The 18,762-nt window shown below is 36.5% G+C and overlaps 1 protein-coding gene across 19 annotated transcripts in view; it reads right to left on the reverse strand.

Moving 5' to 3' along the window:
* Positions 1-18,762, reverse strand: part of CNTLN (centlein) — a 363,772-nt gene that overhangs the window by 334,649 nt on the left and 10,361 nt on the right. The window contains exon 1 of one of the 19 annotated variants that reach the window (XM_086414983.1): positions 17,509-18,360. The exons of 14 other annotated variants lie outside the window; for them this stretch is intronic. The gene's annotated coding sequence lies outside the window, so the exon portion shown is untranslated. Of the gene's footprint in view, positions 1-8,338; positions 8,473-17,508; positions 18,361-18,762 lie in introns of those variants that run through there. 4 more of the 19 variants (XM_086414991.1, XM_086414984.1, XM_086414987.1 and 1 more) reach the window with 4 other exon arrangements.

Here is an 18,762-nt window from a genome sequence, read left to right on the forward strand (position 1 = left end):
CAATTTTTTTTACCTACATGATCAAAAGCGTTTCAATCTAGAAACTCATATTCCTTGAGTCTGAGAATTTTCTTGAATGGCTTCTTTAATATTGTCCATTTCTCTGTTCTCTACTTTTGAAATTCCTAATAATCACTGTTAGAGCACCTAGATTGAGTTTCTATTTTTTTCTTTTTGCTATTTACTATCTCTTTGTTCTAATTTTTGGAAGACTTCCTCTATTTTTTGTTTATTTACCCCTCCCTCACTACCAGTTACTTCTTTATTTTGACAATCACATTTAACTTCCATGTTCTCTTTCTCATTCTTTGCCTCCTGGTCATGCTTCATACATACAAAATCTCTTATTGCCTTATGATATTTATTATAAGGGGGTTTCTTTGTTTTCTTCATCATTGCTTCTATCTCCTCTAAGTTTCATTTTTGTTACTTTTGACTTCTCTTTCATGTTGGAGGTTTTCCTCACATGTCTTAAGATCCTTTGTTGTCCATTTAAATGTAAAAATGTGGTACTAAAAATTTGTTGGTAGTTTTCCTGACCTGGGGGAGGAGCTGCTTGCCAACAGATCTTCTCAATAGGCACCTTAGTGGGGCACCTGTCATTTTCTTAGGAGACCTTTATATATTAGTATCTCTCTGTTCTTTCTCTAGATTTACTAATTTTCTCCACAGAAGAATTTTTAAGGCTTCTGCCTGGATAAGACAATGTACAGGCTCCAGTAATCTCAGAGCTGAACAATTTAGTGAGTACTCCAATGTTCAGAAGAATGGGCTTTCATTTCCTCAGTTTTCAGCATAATCCTAAGCCCTGTACCTTGATATGTTGATATCCTTAAGTCCAGAGGCTCCTTGTTTCAATATCTCAAAAGAATAAAACTTTTGCTTCCTACCTAGATGAGAGGAAGACTATGGAATGTATATGTTCTTTATATAGTCTTTAATTCAATCTTCCTGTTTTTCAGTATTATCATCCCTCATTCCAACCATCAGAGGTCAGTGTCATCACCTATTCCTAAAACTTTATAGACTGGATTTCAACATTCTCCATTTTGCTTAGTAAGTTAGCACTCATAAATTCATTTTTCATCATTCAAAAATTTACAAACATCTCTTTGCCCGTTGTTATCTTTTCTCTTCTCTTTATCCATAGGCACTATGTATTCTTGAAAATCTTTAATAGTCATTTTAGTGAAATTTTAAGAGAAAGTAGAGATAAATGTTTTTGCTCAAGCCATTATATTTACTGAAGTTTCTGTTGTTACAGTTTCAAATTTTCTTTTTCCATATGCTAACGATGTAATGTTTTCTCTTTGGCAGTATATGTGACTTAATGTTCAAATTAATAATTTCTTAAAAAGTAACAAAAAATTTTCTAGGAATCTATACTTTCAGTCCAGCTGAGGTTAAAGATCTAAATAAAAATACAGACTATCCAAATACTAATGTCAAATCCAAAACTTGGTCTTATGGTTTATTAAATTAAACCTAACAAATGTCTTATGTAAAAGAATGAAAGATCCTTTCAATAAATCAACATTACTTTTAAAATTTACTGAATCAAGCAGCTAATTCACTGGATCCATAAACAAAACAAATTTGAGGACCTTCTTAGACTATTTCTAACATTACCTCCTGTGTTAATATAAACACACTTACTTATTCTTATGTTCAAGAAATTAGTTTCTCCCACCTTGTATTTTAAAATCCTTCACTCACTTGCTTATTCATTCATTTATTCAGTGTGTCTGTGCACTAATTCAAGGACTATGCTGCTGCTGCTACTGCTAAGTCACTTCAGTTGTGTCCCACTCTGTGCAACCCCATAGACTGCAGCCCACCAGACTCCACCATCCCTGGGATTCTCCAAGCAAGAACACTGGAGTGGGTTGCCATTTCCTTCTCCAATGCATGAAAGGGAAAAGTGAAAGAGAAGTCGCTCAGTCGTGTCTGACTCTTCTCGACCCCATGGTCTGCAGCCTACCAGGCTCCTCCAACCATGGGATTTTCCAGGCAAGAGTACTGGAGTGGGGTGCCATTGCCTTCTCCAAGGACTATGCTAAGCACTATGAAAAATACATATAATATGGTTTTATCCTCACAATGTTCAATAGGAAAATCAAAAGACTGACACATATAAATAATTAAATTGAAATATAAATGTTGAGAAAGCAGTATTCAAGAAGCTATAGCCTGACAAAAGCAGAAGAGGTCTCTGTATATGATCTGCTTAAAAATATTTAATCAATCACAGAAACAGAATTAACATCAATTTAAATACAATTTCCTTTGCTCTATGCGTGCTCAGTCATTTTAGTTGTGTCTGACTCTTAGTGACCCCAGAGACTGTAGCCCGCCAGGCTCCTCGGTCCATGGAATTCTCTAGGCAAGAATACTGGAGTGGGTTGCCGTGCCCTTCTCTAGGGCATCTTCTCAACCCAGGGATTCAACCTGGGTCTCCTGCATTGCAGGCAGACTCTTTACTGACTGAGCCATGCTCTATAATTATCATGATAATAAAAGAAACGCATTAGTACTAATTCTCCAGATCTAACCCAAACCAGAAATCTACATAAGAATCTAGTCAACATCCTCTGACCTAATCTGAAATCAGTAGTAAGTGTGAAAAATCATTTAATCCATTGAAACCATGAGAAAGATAACTTTACCCCACACAAATAGAAATTCCTTCAGCAGACTCACTTAAAATCCATACTTCATGTCCAGTGGTCTATAGGCTTCCTTCCCACCAGACAACCTCCCTCAATCCATCATCAGGTGGTTAAAAAAACAGTCAAATTCAGCAACTCAGGGAAACATCCATGTGGAGAACAAATCAGGTACACCACCAAAAAGAGATCTGAAGCTCATAAATAAATAAAATCCACCCATAATTTCCTTCTCTATCAATTAAGCAAAGAAAGTATCAATGCCTCTTTCTAATTTTCTTAGTTTCATTATTTCCAAAACTTTAAATTTAACAGAACTTTTATGATGTATTTTCCTCGTGTATGTTTAATTATGGCTTCAAGAATTGTTGGTGATTCCTTGAAGACTACTATTCTGGTTCTCTTCATAATTTATCCTATTTCATTTATAGAGCTTAAAGTATTTCTAGTGAAGGTGGTATGTATTATAGTGCAGAAACTTAAGGTAGTACTACTCAAAATGCAGGGCTCTGAATTGGTTATTACTGGTCTTCTATGAAATAAAGATGTATCATTAACAAGATTTTCACTTAGAAGTCATAAGTTTGATTTACATTCTGACATAGGGCTACAGACCATATTTATTAGACCACTGTAGCTCTTCTGTCTTATATATCAAATAACAGAAAAGAAAGGCAAAAGAGATTACCATGAGTAGCAAATGTAAAAGCTAGAAAGAAGCTATAGCCCAACTCTGAATGGATTCAGTTCAGTTCAGTTCAGTCCCTCAGTCGTGTCTGACTCTTTGCAACCCCATGAATTGCAGCACGCCAGGCCTTCCTGTCCATCACCAACTCCTGGAGTTTACCCAAACTCATGTCCATCGAGCCGGTGATGCCATCAAGCCATCTCATCCTCTGTCGTCCCCTTTTCCTCCTGCCCCCAATCCCTCCCAGCATCAGGGTCTTTTCCAGTGAGTCAATACTTCACATGAGGTAAATGGATTAGTAGCAACAAAACAGAGAAAGACAGTTCCTGGGATTCTTTGACATTACAGGTAGATCACAAGCTCAGCACTTTAACGCTGAGCTACATAAAACACACGAAGAATCAGACAACTAAGCAACAGAGTACATACACATAAAAGACAGAACCATATATTGTTGGTTAAGTCCATAAAATTATTTACATAATGTTAGTAAGCAAAATAGCAGTTTCTGTTGTTCTAAATACTTCAAACTCAAACTAGTATGCTTTTTTTTTTTTCAAAGTAGTATTCTTAATAGACAAAATGATGTATTATTAATTTTAAAGGCTAGGATGAAGTCTGTCTGAGGCACAAACCTGGCTGGATCACAGAAATCACTATGACCCGTATTTGCTGCTACTGCTGCTGCTAAGTCACTTCAGTGGTGTTTGACTCTGTGCGACCCCATAGACGGCAGCCCACCAGGTTCCCCCGTCCCTGGGATTCTCCAGGCAAGAACACTGGAGTGGGTTGCATTTCCTTCTCCAATGCAGGAAAGTGAAAAGTCAAAGTGAAGTCACTTCGTTGTGTCCAACTCTCAGCAACCCCACAGACTGCAGCCCACCAGGCTCCTCCGTCCATGGGATTTTCCAGGCAAGAGTACTGGAGTGGGGTGCCATTGCCTTCTCCATGACACATATTTAGTTACCCAAAGAAAAGTTGAACAATTCAAGTTCCTAATGTATTGCTATTCCATGAAACACCATAAATAATACTGTTCCTTCAATGTTTATCATTCCTACCTATTCAAGTTGTAATGTTTCCTTATGCATTCAAAGATCAAATACAGTGACTGTGCTCTTATGACACTAATGATAGTGTGAAGTGAGAGTTTATATATAATAGCAAGGAAATTAGATTTTCAGGGCTAATAAACAAGAAATGATATATTCAGAATGTGCTTCTAGCAACAGCAGTTAATAATAAACTCATAAAATGGCAGGTAAACACAAATATCTATAAATCACAGAAAATAATATTTTCTAAAAACAAATTCATAAGGAAAATAATATAACAAATGTTTCTATTTATATCATATCATTCTCTAATAGAACTTAGGAAAATCAAAATTTTATTTTCCGTAGCATAAACTTCTACTTGGAATTCCCAGGTAGCTCAGTGGTAAAGAATTTGTCTGCCAAGGAGGAGACATGGGTGTGATCTCTGGGTCAGGAAGATCCCATGGAGAAGAAAATGGCAATGCACTCCAGTATTCTTGCCTGCAATATCCCATGACAGAGGAGCTTGGCAGGTTACAGTCAATGGGGTCACAAAGAATAGGACATAACTTAGTGACTAAACATCAGCAGCTAAAATTCTAATTAAATAGAATTAGTAATAATTCTTTGTACATCTTTTTCCAGATCAAGGGAAGAAATAATGACATAAATATGAATATACTTAACCACAGTACTTAGCAAACTCTATTACAAATTTTCTCTTTCTACAAATAACTTTTTGACTAGACAGAACTCCTTAATGGTCAAACACAGAACTCTCCCTAACTTTTAGCTCAGCATCTGACACTCACATAACATTCAATTGATATTTGTTGAATGAGTAAATGCAGTGGAGACAGCTGTTTTAATTATGGCCATGCACTTCTGGATCTTAAAGTCCTATTTCCTGGCAACATTTGGGATCACCTTGGCATCCGCACCAAAAGGTAATGTTTCCTCTAGTTCTCTGTTGGGGGAGTATATAATTTCCTCAGTTCTGTCTCACCGCAGCAAAAATTTGAAACGACAGACCAGTGTTACAGCTTAGTTAAAGCTCAGTTTTATTTGGCAAGCAAAAGAAAATACATCCTAGAGTCGTGAGGGCACGCCGTCCCAAAAGAAAAGAGAGGCTCAATTTTGGCTCCTCTTTTTATATGTTTGGTCTCCTCCCCCTGAGCCTGTCCTATGTAAACTGGGCTAGCCAGGAGAGCTGTTTGTTTCACCTGAGGGTCTCACTCCTGTCCTCAGATTTTCCTTTGTTCTATTTTTGCAGGCTTCTCCCATCTTTGTCTTCTAGCCATCACCATTTCGGACTCCTTTTTCCTATTCTAACTACCTAACATATCCATTTAAAAGGTCTTAGAATTTTCATTGGTCACCTTTAAAATAAATTTTTTAATAAAATTTTTGGTGCCTTATCTCTTGCTTTGTCTCAAAGTGAAGATGTAAAACAGAACTGATGTTTGAGAAAGAAATCAATAAAATGTGCACAGCTGAGATATTAAGGGCCTAGATGGAGGGTCTGGATGTTAAGGACACAGAGGAATTACTGGATTTGAGTGACACGGCAAAACAAAAAGCGACTGAACTTGCGAATTGATTTTCTGTTCAAAGAGACCAAAAAATATCAAAGATTACTCTTTAAATGTGAAATTTAGAGAAAAGGAAGAAAATGGCATGTTTGTGGTAGAGAAAAAGTTAGGTAGTTAAAAAACTCAGAGGAGAAGCCAATAAGTTCTGTACACAATACACTGAATTTGAAGGGTACCACAGGACATTAAATGGAAATGCCATAAGCAAGGGATATAGAAAGATATATAAAATAAGAAGTCCACAGAAAAGGATATACAATGTCTTAGTCTTCTCTCACACATGGTAACAAAATTGCAAGTAAAAATTATTTCAGTATATTATTTTTTACCTTTCAGATTAGCAAAGATACAAAAAATTAAAAACAATGTGACGGTCAAGATGTGGAAAAACATCAGTACATTTTTACATTGCTAGTAGAAGTATAATCTGGTGAAACAATAGGCAGTATTTATCATATACAACTGTGGTGGCTCAGATGGTAAAGAATCCACCTGCAATGCAGAAAGCTTCAGTTTGATTCCTGGGTTAGGAAGATCCCCTGAAGGAGGTCATGGCAACTATAAGGCAAGTGCAGAGAAAAAGAGAGTGAGCCACGCAGTCAGGCAAGAAAAGGGAAATTTATTAGAGGGAAAGAGAGGGTGACTGGCCCTTAAGGAGAACCAGCATCCTCCCTTTCTCACAGGGTCCTTCTTATGAAATGGAAAGGTCTTTCAATGAAATGGTCACATAGCCAGAGGTCTGGAATCTGGTGGTCTCATAGCTTTGAGAAGATAGGCACCAGTGAAAAAACAGAATGTCATTTGGGCAATTTGGTCAGTCTCAAGGATCACTGATTTTATTCTGTTTGCGAGGTCAACATAATGAGCCACCTTAACAACGAGACCCTACGTGGGCCCTATCAGCAACCCACTCCAGTACTCTTGCCTGGAGAATCCCCATGGACAGAGAGGTGCCTGGTGGGCTACAGTCCATGGGGTCCCAAAGAGTTAGACACAACTGAGTGACGAAGCACAGCACGCTTAAGCCTTCTGTCTGGTATGTAAGCCGTCTATTGCTAGATAACAAATTACCCCAAAATTTAGCAGCCCAAAAGAGCAAACACTGGGAGATCAACTTCTCACGTGACAGTTTGAGGAGCTCTGCCAACCCACTACCTAGTGATACTGGTGAAAGCTACTGGGAGAAAAAAAAAAATTTATTTAAAACATCTTATGGTAACTGAGGGCTTCCCTGGTGGCTCAGATGGTACAGAATCATCCCACAATGCAGGAGACCTGGGGTCAATCCTTGGGTTGGGAAGTTCCCCTGGAGGAGGGCATGGCAACCCACTCCAGTATTCTTGCCTGGAGAATCCCCATGGACAGAGGTGCCTTGTGGGCTATAGTCCTTGGGGTCACAAAGAGTTGGACACGACTGAGAGACTAAGCACACACATGGTATCTGAACTAAGACCATTTCCTCCCCTCTACCCTCCGTGCTCAGGAAGGTGAAGAGTCTACTCCAGATTGATACAGCTAAGAAAACAAGACTCTATTTTCTCCAAGTTCCCAGTCAGAGAACTTTTCTTCCCAGGAGGAGCAAGATATCACCATTTCTCATCCTCCCCTCCCTAACACATAGGTAACTCTGGCTACAGACAAATCCCAGGCAAGTGCAGTTGAGTGGTGAAGACCCCATTCTCTGTTCAGCATCTGTCTGTGGAATAAAGATTCCATCTCAGGTGTACAGTGTCGAGAATACTGGAGACCCAAACACCCTTGCTCTAGCTTATGACATAGTGGTTCTACACCAGGAGAGGCAAGTCAAGAGAACCTAAGATTACTGAAATCAGCACATAGAAAGGAGGTATCACTCAGAGAAGCATGATACTGTCCCACCTCCAGAGGCCTGGCTCAGATTTTGCCTGGTTGGAAATATGGGGTGGAGAGGCAGGATACAAAGTATGCAATCCTAATCTCTTCCCAAAGGGAAATGACTTCATCTGCAACACAGTGTGAAGAAGTTCAAGTCTAGAGGCACTCTCAAGAAGAATGTAGGTTATGGTAAAAACAACTGGAAGGAGAGTTAAGACACAGGCTAAGTTGTAGGCCTGCTTATTTGCAGGAGAGGAATAAGGATGAAAGAAGTCCTTCAAGGGTTGAAAATAATAATATCAAACACTGACTCAGAAATATCAAAGGAGTCACAATTTGATTACATTGGTTTGTGAAGCATTTTATGCTCTAGGGCATTGTTGAAAACAACTGAGCAATCAGCTACCAATTACTGAAGCCACCAATTGGTGAAGACTGGTTGTGGTCGAAAAAAAGAGGAAAACCAAAATCACAGTCATGCTAGGATGACTGTAAGCATACCCAAAGCTGGCGGTGGTTTAATCGCTAAGTCGTGTCTGACTCTTGTGACTCCGTGGACTGTAGCCTGCCAGACTCGTCTGTCCATGGGATTCTCCAGGCAGGAATACTGGAGTGGGTTGCCATTTCCTTCTCCAAAGCTGCACATATCCTTAAAAGCAACATCAGAGACTTAACACTGTGGGAGGGGAAACAGACTTTACTAACATAATCCAATTGGTCACCAATTAAATAAACAGGTTTGGAGGAAAAGGGTGCAGGAGAACAGTAACCAAATTTGCTACAATATAATATCTCAAATATTCACTTTCCATCAAAAAATTCTTGTGCAAAAAAACAGGAAAACATCACCCATACACTAGGAAGAAGAGCAGATAAGAAACTATCTGGGAAAGCGACCATATTTGGAAAAAAGAAAAAAGGCTTCACAGTAGCCATTATAAACATGTTCATAAAACTAAATAAACCATGGTTTTAAAAGTAAAGAAAGATATCATAACAATATCACATCAAATAGAGGAAATCAGAAAGAGAAAGAAATTATAAAAGAACCAAGTGATTCAAGGCAGTACAGCCATCCATACCCATGGCTACCACATCCACGGAATCAATCAATTGCGACTCAAAGATTGTTGAAAAAAAATTTTTTTCAGGAAGTTCTAAAAAGCAAAATTCAAATGTGCCATGTGCTGGCAACTATTTACATTTTATTTACATTATATATGAAGCTATTTACATAGCATTTACATTGCACTAGGTATTATAAGTAATCTAGAGATGCTGACGATTTACACTTTAAGAGGATATGCATAGTTTATATGCAAACATATACCATTTTATGCAAAGGACTTGAGGATCCTAGAATTTAGGTATCTGTGGGGTTCCAGGATCCAGTCTTCAGTGGATGTTGAGGGATGACCGTAACTTGAATCCACATGTGAAAACAAACATTTACTGGTAATTATATAATTATAATAAAAGACCATTTTAAAGTACATTTCTTTCTACTTTCTTCTCTTAACTAATTTGTAAAGCAATTGCTTAAAGTAATAGGTATATAATGTATTCACAGGCTCAAAACATATAAAAATGTATCATGTGTAATATAATTGCCAGTATCAGCATAAATGAGGTAGGTATTAGCAAACTTTTATTGGGCTAAGGAAACGACTACAAATAATAAAGCAATAATTATAATAATGTATTGTTGTGTTTGTAATATTAATAGATAATATGTATAACAATACCACAAAAAGGGATTAAAGAGAATATGGCTGTATTTCAGTAATATTTCTATATATCACTGGAATTAAGCTTGGCTAAACCTGGACCTGATTTGTTAAGATACATACGGTAAATCTTAGAGCAATGACTTTTTAAAAAATCTCAAAAAAAATATAGTGAAAAAATAAAGAAATTAAAGTGCTATATTAGAAAATATTCACTTAATGCAAAAGAAAGATTCAGAGACGTAAATACATTGAAAGTAAAGAATGAGAAAAAACATAGGTAAATACCAACCACAAGAAAGATGGAGTAACTACACTAATGTCAGACAAAATAAACTTTAAGCAAAAAAGTCACTAAGAAAGAGGCACATTTTATAACAAGTTCCTGACAGAGTCACTCCATCAGGAAGACAAAACATTTATAAACACATATGTACCTAATAGTGGATTAAAATGCATGAAGGAAAAATGACAGATATGAAATAAGAAATGGACAATTCAATTATAATAGTTGGAGACTTCAATAGCCACCGTGATGGTCAACTTGGAGGGCATTTTTGGATGAGATTAACATTTAAATTGGTGAACTCTAAATAAGCATAATACCCTTCATAATGTAAGTAGGCTTTATCCAATCAGTTGAAGGCCTAAACAGAATAAAAAGACCAGCATTCCTGAAATAAAAATCTCCAGAGACTGCCTTTATCTACACCATCAATTTTCCTGGTCTCAAACTGATCATACTACAGATGTAGACATGCCAGTCTCCAAAATCATGTAAGCCAGTTCTTTATAATAAGTCTTTTTCTATAATTATACTCACACATGTCCTTTTGGTTCTGTTTCTCTAAGCTAAGTCACTTCAGTCGTGTCCGACTCTGTGTGACCCCGTAGACAGCAGCCCACCAGGCTCCCTCGTCCCTAGGATTCTCCAGGCAAAAACACTGGAGTGGATTGCCATTTCCGTCTCCAATGCATGAAAGTGAAAAGTGAAAGTGAAGTCGCTCAGTCGTGTCCGACCCTCAGCGACCCCATGGACTGTAGCCCACCAGACTCCTCCGTCCGTGGGATTTTCCAGGCAAGAGTACTGGAGTGGGGTGCCATTGCTCTGTTTCTCTGGATAATATCAATACACCCACATTCAATAACAGACAGACAAGTAGACAGAAGATCAACAAGAAAACAGAAGACCTCAGCAACACTACAACCTAGACCTTGCAAACATCATCAGATACCCCTCTAAAAAATGACAGTTAAATTTATATAATTTTCAAGTGTATAAGGAACATTCTCAGGATAAATCATGTTAGACTATTTTTTTAAAAACTCAATAAATGTAAAAAGATAAAAATAATGCAAAGTATGTTCTCTGACCACAATGAAATAAAATTAGAAATCAAATGAAAATATTCACAAATGTGTGGAAATTAAACAAAATAGCATTAAAAAAAAAAGTCAAGAGGAAATCAAAAGATAAATCAAAAAATACTTTAAGATGAGCAAAAATAAGGCATAAAATATCAAAATGTATAGGATGCAGCTAAAATAGTGCTTAGAGAAAAATGTATACCTATAAATACCTATATTTAGCTAGAAGAAAGATCTGAAAACAGTAACCTAATGTTCTACCATAAGACACTGGAAAAATAAGAGCAAATTTAGCCTAAAGCAATTACAAAGAAGAAATAAAGACTTGAGAAGAAATTCATGAAATAGAGAATAGAAAAACAATACAGAAGCACTAATACTTTTGCCACCTGATGTAAAGGGCTGACTCACTGGGAAAGACCCTGATGTTGGGAAAGATTGAGGACAGGAAGAGAAGCAGGCAACAGAGGATGAGATAGCTAAATAGCATCACCAACTCAATGGACATGAGTCTGAGCAAACTCTGGGTAATACTGAATGACAGGAAAGCCTGGTGTGCTACAGTCCATGGGGTTGCAAAGAGTTGCGCACAACTTAGCAACAGAACAACAGAAAATGGATGGAAACCAAAAGCTGGTTCCTTGAAAAGATCAACAAAACTGACAAACCTTTAGCTATACTGACAATATTAAAAAGAAAGAAGCCTCAAACTACCAGAATTGGAAAGAAAAAAGGGTATATTACCACTAACCTAACAAAAATAAAAAGCATTATAAAGGAATACTGTGAAAAATTGTATGCCAGCAAATTAGATACATAAAAGGAATAGGTGAATTCCTAGAAAACACAAATACCAAAAGTAAAATAAAATACTGAGTTGACCTGTAATAAGTAAAGAAATTCTAATTGTAATTTTTTAAAAAATTACCCACAAACAAAAGTCCAGGCCTGGATGGGTTCACCCCTGAATTCTGCCAAACATTGAAAGAAGAATTAATACCGATTATTAAAAGAAAAAAATTCAAAAAAATAGAAGAGAGTATTTCCCAACCCATTTCATACAGTCAGTATTACGCTGATACAAAATAACACACAGAAACATCATAAGAAAACTACAGACTAAGAATCTCTCATCAATATAGATGCAAAAGTTCTAAACAAATACTAGCAAACAAAATTCAACAACATATTAAAAGAATTATATACCATGACTAGGTGGAATTTATTCCAGGGTTGTTTTAAGGGTTGTTTCATATCTGAAAATCAATTATCATAATAAATCATATCACTAAAATATGAAACAAAAATCACATGATCATATCAATAGATACAGAAGATATATTTGAAAAAATTCAACTACCTTTCATAATAAAAACACTTAACAAACTAGGACTAGAAGGGAACTTCCTAAACTTGCTAAAGGACATCTATGAAAAACTGACAGATAATTTTATAGTTAGTGGTGAAGGACTGGGTGTTTTCTCCCTATGATCAGGAGTAAAACAAAGTTGTCTGCTCTGGCCACTTCAACTCAACAATGTATTAAGGTTCTAACCAGGGTAAGTAGCCAAGAGAAAGACACAAAAGGCACCAAGTTTGGAATAAAAGAAACAAAACTATTTCTATTTGCAGATTACATGATCTTGTAAGTAGAAAATCCTAAGGAATCTACCCAAAAAATTAGAACTGAAAAATGAGCTCAGCACACTTGCAGGATATGCAATCAATATAAAAAACATCGATTGTAATCTATACTGCTGCTGCTACTGCTGCTAAGTCATTTCAGTCGTGTCCAACTCTGTGCAACCCCATAGATGGTAGCCCACCAGGCTCCTCTGTCCCTGGGACTCTCCAGGCAAGAACACTGGAGTGAGTTGCCATTTCCTTCTCCAGTGCAGAAAAGTGAAAGTGAAGTCATTCAGTCCTATCCGACTCTTAGCGACCCCATGGACTGCAGCCCACCAGGCTCCTCCGTCCATGGGATTTTCCAGGCAAAAGTACTGGAGTGGGGTGCCATTCTAAACAATCTGAAAATAAACTTAAGAAAAGAATTCCACTTATAATAAAATCAGAAAGAATAAAATATTAAGGAATAAAGTTATCAAAAAAGTTTCAAACATACTCTAAAACTATAAAACATTATTTCAAGAAATTTTAGAAGATATAAATAACTGGAAACATATTTCATGTTCATAATATAGAAGATTTAAGATTGTTAAGATTTAACATTGTTAAATATCACCCAAACTGACCCATTAAGAGAAGAAGATAGGCTGTTCTAGATTAAAGAAATACAACCCAGCGATCAACCACAACAATGCAAAAAAAAAAAGAGATTTGGACAATATACTATGTGTCTCCTGATGTGATGTACTAAGAATCATATTACACCAAAGAAGATTTCTTTGCCAAAACATCAAACCTGAAACTGAATAAATTACCTCTAGGTCTCATTACTAATGTATGATAATTATAGAGTAAAAAAAAATTACAATCAGAAAAATCCAGAATGTGGAAAACTCTACAGGATCAACAACCCAACTTATTCCAAATATAAACTGCAAAGAAAAGGAGAGAGAAGGAGAAGGAACCCATATGTTCAGTGGGTAGACTATGTTTGAATCCTCATAGGAACAAACCACCTTTCAAAAGAAAGTTATGAGAAAGCTGGAGAAATCTGAAAATGGATATTTGATTATATTAGGGAATAATTATAGAATTCTAAGTATGAAAAAGATTTCATGGTTATATTTTTTAAAAGGCTTATCTTTTAGAGATAGAGTCAATACTTATTCACATATCCAGAACTTGTGAACTTTCCTACTTACTAAAACTTACTTGTAAGCATAAAATCAATACCCAGGCACTTTTTCAGTCATTTGCAGACATGTACAAAGTGGTGAAAAATGTAAGTCACCTGAGCCACATGTTCCCAGCTGAAGTCAAACAAGGGAACACTCTGTCTTCTGGTTTCAGCTCTCATACTGTAAACAAGTATTCTTCACATGGTCTACTTAGTACCACATTTTTCACATCTTTGCCCTTTGTTGATGATTTTGCGGTTTCAAATGACCACCAAGCACAGTGATGAAGTGCTGTCTAGTGTTCTTAAGTGCAAGAAGGCTATGACTTGCTTATGGAGAAAAGACTGTGTTAGACAAACCATGTTCAGGCATGAGTTATAGTACCATCAGTCATGAGCTCTCCTGTGAATAAAAAGAACTGACTGTAAACACCAATGTAATCGTGGGTAACATAACATGATGTCTGGAATTTCCTTCAAAATAATCCATCAGTGGTAGAGGCAGCAGAGCAAAAGAAAGGAAGAATAAGTTTACAGATGAAACAAGATTGGTCGTGTGCTGACAACTGTTCAAGCTGGGTGATGAATAAACATGGGAGTTCATTAATGTATTTTCTCTGCCTTTACATCAAATTAAAATTTTCCATAATAAAAAGTAAAACATGTGCAACCCAAAAATATGTATATAGACACCCCACCAAAAAGATTTCTAAGGCATATAATACAGTACCAAAAAGGTTAAAAAAAAAAAAAAAAAAAGAATTACTGGTAAGACAAGCATTTTTCCAAAAGGGGACCAAGGGCATTTGAAGCAGTACAGGCATAACTCATTTTATTGAACTTTGCTTATTGTGCTTCACAGATACTACATTTTACAAATTGAAGGTTTGTGGAAACCCTTCATCAAACAAATCTACCAGCACCAACATTAACTGAATGTCTCTCTGTCACATTTTTGTAATTCTCACAATATGTCAGACTTTTTCATTATTATTATATTTGTTATGATGATCTGTGATCAGTGAGTGATCTTTGATGTCACTATTGCAAAAAGTGTATAACTCACTGAAGGCCCAGATGAGAGCATTTTTTTAGCAATATATTTAAATTATGTACATTGTTTTTAGACATAATGCTGTTGTGCACTTAATAGTCTACAGTATAGTATAAACATAACTTTTATATACACTTGAAAACAAATAATTGGTGTGACTCACTTTATTTACTATTCACTTTACAACAGTGGTCTGGAATGAACACCCAATATCTCCAAGGGTTATTTAATTGAGCAAGAGCATCCTATTTAATTCAGGATATTTAGCATTTCCCGCCTTCATATACCGTGTCAGTAGCACCACTGGTTAAGACCATTTATCCTTGTAGATAAAACTATCCACAAGGCCATTCATCATGAAAGATCATCATAAATTTTTTTAAAAAATAAAGTAACTGTAATGTACAGTAAGATACTGGTTAAATAAGATGACATATCAAAATAAAAGATATTATAATTCTAAAAATATTATCTTCTCTTGAAGAAAATGGTCATTATAGTCCTCTTGAAAAAAATGAACCAACATGGCACTGACATGCCTAAATCACACTGCCTTGAGTCTCCTAGCCTGGAAATAAGTAGAGGGTTCCAAAATGGACAAATATCTGACCAACAGAAGGATGGACACACAGAGACAAATCCAGAAGAGAAAAATCAAAATCTACACACTGTCTATAATGGAAGAGGAAGCTAGTTTTTCTGGAAGAGGCCCAGAGAGGCTCTAATTACCCAATTACTAAGTACAGGATCAAGATGACTAAAGAACCATTAATCAAAAATCTGGGCTTCCTATTCATCCATGTTCAAAAGAGCTACCTGCAATATTTGCCTACAATAAATGGCCCAAGACTACCCAAAAGAACCATGTTCCTGAAAAAGGTCCCCACTATGGTTTCTGGGACAAACAATACAATCAGAAAAGGGAAAGATTTAAGAGTCTACTTTTCATTCTGTATAGTGAAGCCCATTTGCCATACATCCCTCAGGAAAGCTTGTTGATAGTCCGCTCCCTTCTCTTACACAATATCCACAGTCAATCCTCTCATTCAGAGGAGAAACATTTTGGTAAACAAATATAGAAAAATGCAAATTCATTAAAAGCAACATTTCTACATTATGCAATTTACACTTTCACACAAAAAATATGACAGTAAAGAACCATCATACACTTGAAGGAAACCATCAGCATTAAAGTAAAAAAGTAGGGATAAAAGTTAACCAACAGGAAACAAAGATAATGTCAGAAACAGAAAAGAACTTAAAAATTATAATCAAAAAGATTAAAAAGTCATTCTTTTAAAGAAGACTTATGAAAAAGTAAAAACCAAATAAGAAAAACGTTAGAAATAAAAATTTGACTTCTAAAATTAAAAAACATCTATATATTGATGCAATAAAACATAATAAAACCACTCAGGAGATAAAATTAAAAGACAGAAAATAAGATAGAAAAGAAGGCCAAGTCCAGAAGGTCCAACCTCTAAGAGTGTAAAGAACAGACAAGGAGGAAAATATAAGAATCATATTTTTCTTCAATTAAAATAAAATCTTAAGTCTTGATGTTGAAAGAACCCCACAAAGGCTGAGATTCTGAATTTTTAAAAGGTTCAAATTAATAAACAATGCTGAAATTTTAAAATATATAGCTGCTAAGCTGCTAAGTCACTTCAGTCGTGTCTGACTCTGTGCGACCCCATAGACGGCAACCCACCAGGCTCCCCCGTCCCTGGGATTCTCCAGGCAAGAACACTGGAGTGGGTTGCCATTTCCTTCTCCAATGCAGGAAAGTGAAAAGTGAAAGTGAAGTCGCTCAGTCGTGCCCAACCCTCAGCGACCCCAGGGACTGCGGCCTTCCAGGCTCCTCCGTCCATGGGATTTTCCAGGCAAGAGTACTGGAGTGGGATGCCATTGCCTTCTCTGAAAATAGAGAGAGAGAATCCTAAAAACTTCAAGCAAGCTACCTAGAAAGAAATAACAATCTCACTTGCACTGGGATCACAAATACACTTGATAACACCACTGCTATACTTTTAAAAAATCTGAGGGAAATTAGATGGACTTAAAATTTATGTTCAGCTAAAGTATTAATCAAACACAAGTACAAAAGAATGACATTTTGGGCATATAAGGAGTCAGAAAATGAACCACTTATGCATCCCTCCTGAGAAAAAAAACTTCAAAAATATAATTCAACAAAAGAAAAAAGATGTGGGATTCTAGAAACTCTGGAACTAGTTCAGGAGTGCAATAAAAAGAAATCCTAGATCACAGCTATGAGTAGGTTTAAAAACCACCTGGCCAAAATTCATACCATAAACCAAGGGCCCAAGGAAGAATGTCTTCAGCCCACCATTTAAATGTTTGAACACTGACATTCTTTATGGTAAGAAACACTAGAAAAGAAAAGCAATTAGAAATACCAGGGAAAAAAATGTTGTCTAGGAAGACCAAGGCACAAATATAAAATGACTTGAATGTAGCAAAATTTGGCTAATTAATGAACTATAAAAAAGAAATTCTATTTGACATTAATACTTAGAATATTCTTTCTTTAATCATATTATTTCCTATATCAAGTCCAAACATGTTACATGGTTCTCAAGGAAAGAAATATTTACGTAATTATAAAATTAGAAATGCAAATTACAGGTTGCCAATTTTAAAGGTCAATTTGAATTCCAAGGTATCTAATCATATGATCTATGGACATCAGAATTACCTGGAAAGCTTAAAGACTCCTGGGTCTCCTCTTCCATTTTAATCAGTTCAATTCAGTCACTCAGTCATGTCCAGCTCTTTGCGACCCCATGGACTGTGGCATGCCAGGCTTCCTTGTCCATCATCAACTCCTAGAGCTTACTCAAACTCATGTCGATGGAGTCACTGATGCCAGCCAACCATCTAATCCTCTGTCATCCCCTTTTCCTCCCGCTTTCAATCTTTCCCAGTATGAGGGTCTTTTCAAATGAGTCAGTTCTTTGCATCAGGTGGCCAAAGTATTGGAGCTTCAGCTCCAGCATCAGTACTTCCAATAAATATTCAGAACTGAACTCCTTTAGGATGGACTGGTTGGATCTCCTGCAGTCCAAGGGACACTCAAGAGTCTTCTCCAACTTCACAGTTCAAAAGCATCAATTCTTTGGTGCTCAGCTTTCTTTCCAGTCCAACTCTCACATCTATACACGACGACTGGAAAAACCATAGCTTTGACTAGACAGACCTTTTTTGGCAAAGGAATATCTCTGCTTTTTAATATGCTATCTAGGTTTGTCATAGCTTTTCTTCCAAGGAGCAAGTGTCTTTTAATTTCATGGCTGCAGTCACCGTCTCCAGTGATTTTGGAGCCCCAAAAAATAAAGTCTGTCACTGTTTCCATTGTTTCCCCATCTATTTGCCATGAAGTGATGGGACTGGATGCCATGATCTTAGTTTTCTGAATGTTGAGTTTTAAACCAACTTTTTCACTCACTTCTTTTACTTTAATCAAAAGGCTCTTTAGTTCTTCTTCGCTTTCTGCCATAAGGGTGGTGTCATCTGCATATCTGAGGTTATTGATATTTCTCCCAGCAATTTTGATTCCAGCTTGTGCTACATCCAGCCCAGCATTTCACATGATGTACTTTGTATATAAGTTAAATAAGCAGGATGACAATATATAGCCTTGACATACTCCTTTCCTGATTTGGAACCAATCTGCTGTTTCATGTACAGTTCTAAGTGTTGCTTTTCTACCTGCATACAGATTTCTCAGGAGGCAGGTAAGGTGGTTTGGTATTCCCATCTCTTAAAGAATTTTCCACAGTTTGTTGTGATCCATATAGTCAAAGGCTTTGGCATAGTAGCCAAATAAAGTAGAAGTATATGTTTTCCTGGAATTCTCTTGCTTTTTTAATGATCCAGCAGATGTTGGCAATTTGATCTCTGGTTCCTCTGCCTTTGCTAAATCCAGCTTGAACATCTGCATTTTAATAAA

Source organism: Bos grunniens, chromosome 8 (assembly GCF_055505025.1).
Source record: "Bos grunniens cultivar Pamir isolate PY7600 chromosome 8, Bosgru_T2T1.0, whole genome shotgun sequence".
NCBI classification, from domain to species: Eukaryota; Metazoa; Chordata; class Mammalia; order Artiodactyla; family Bovidae; genus Bos; species Bos grunniens.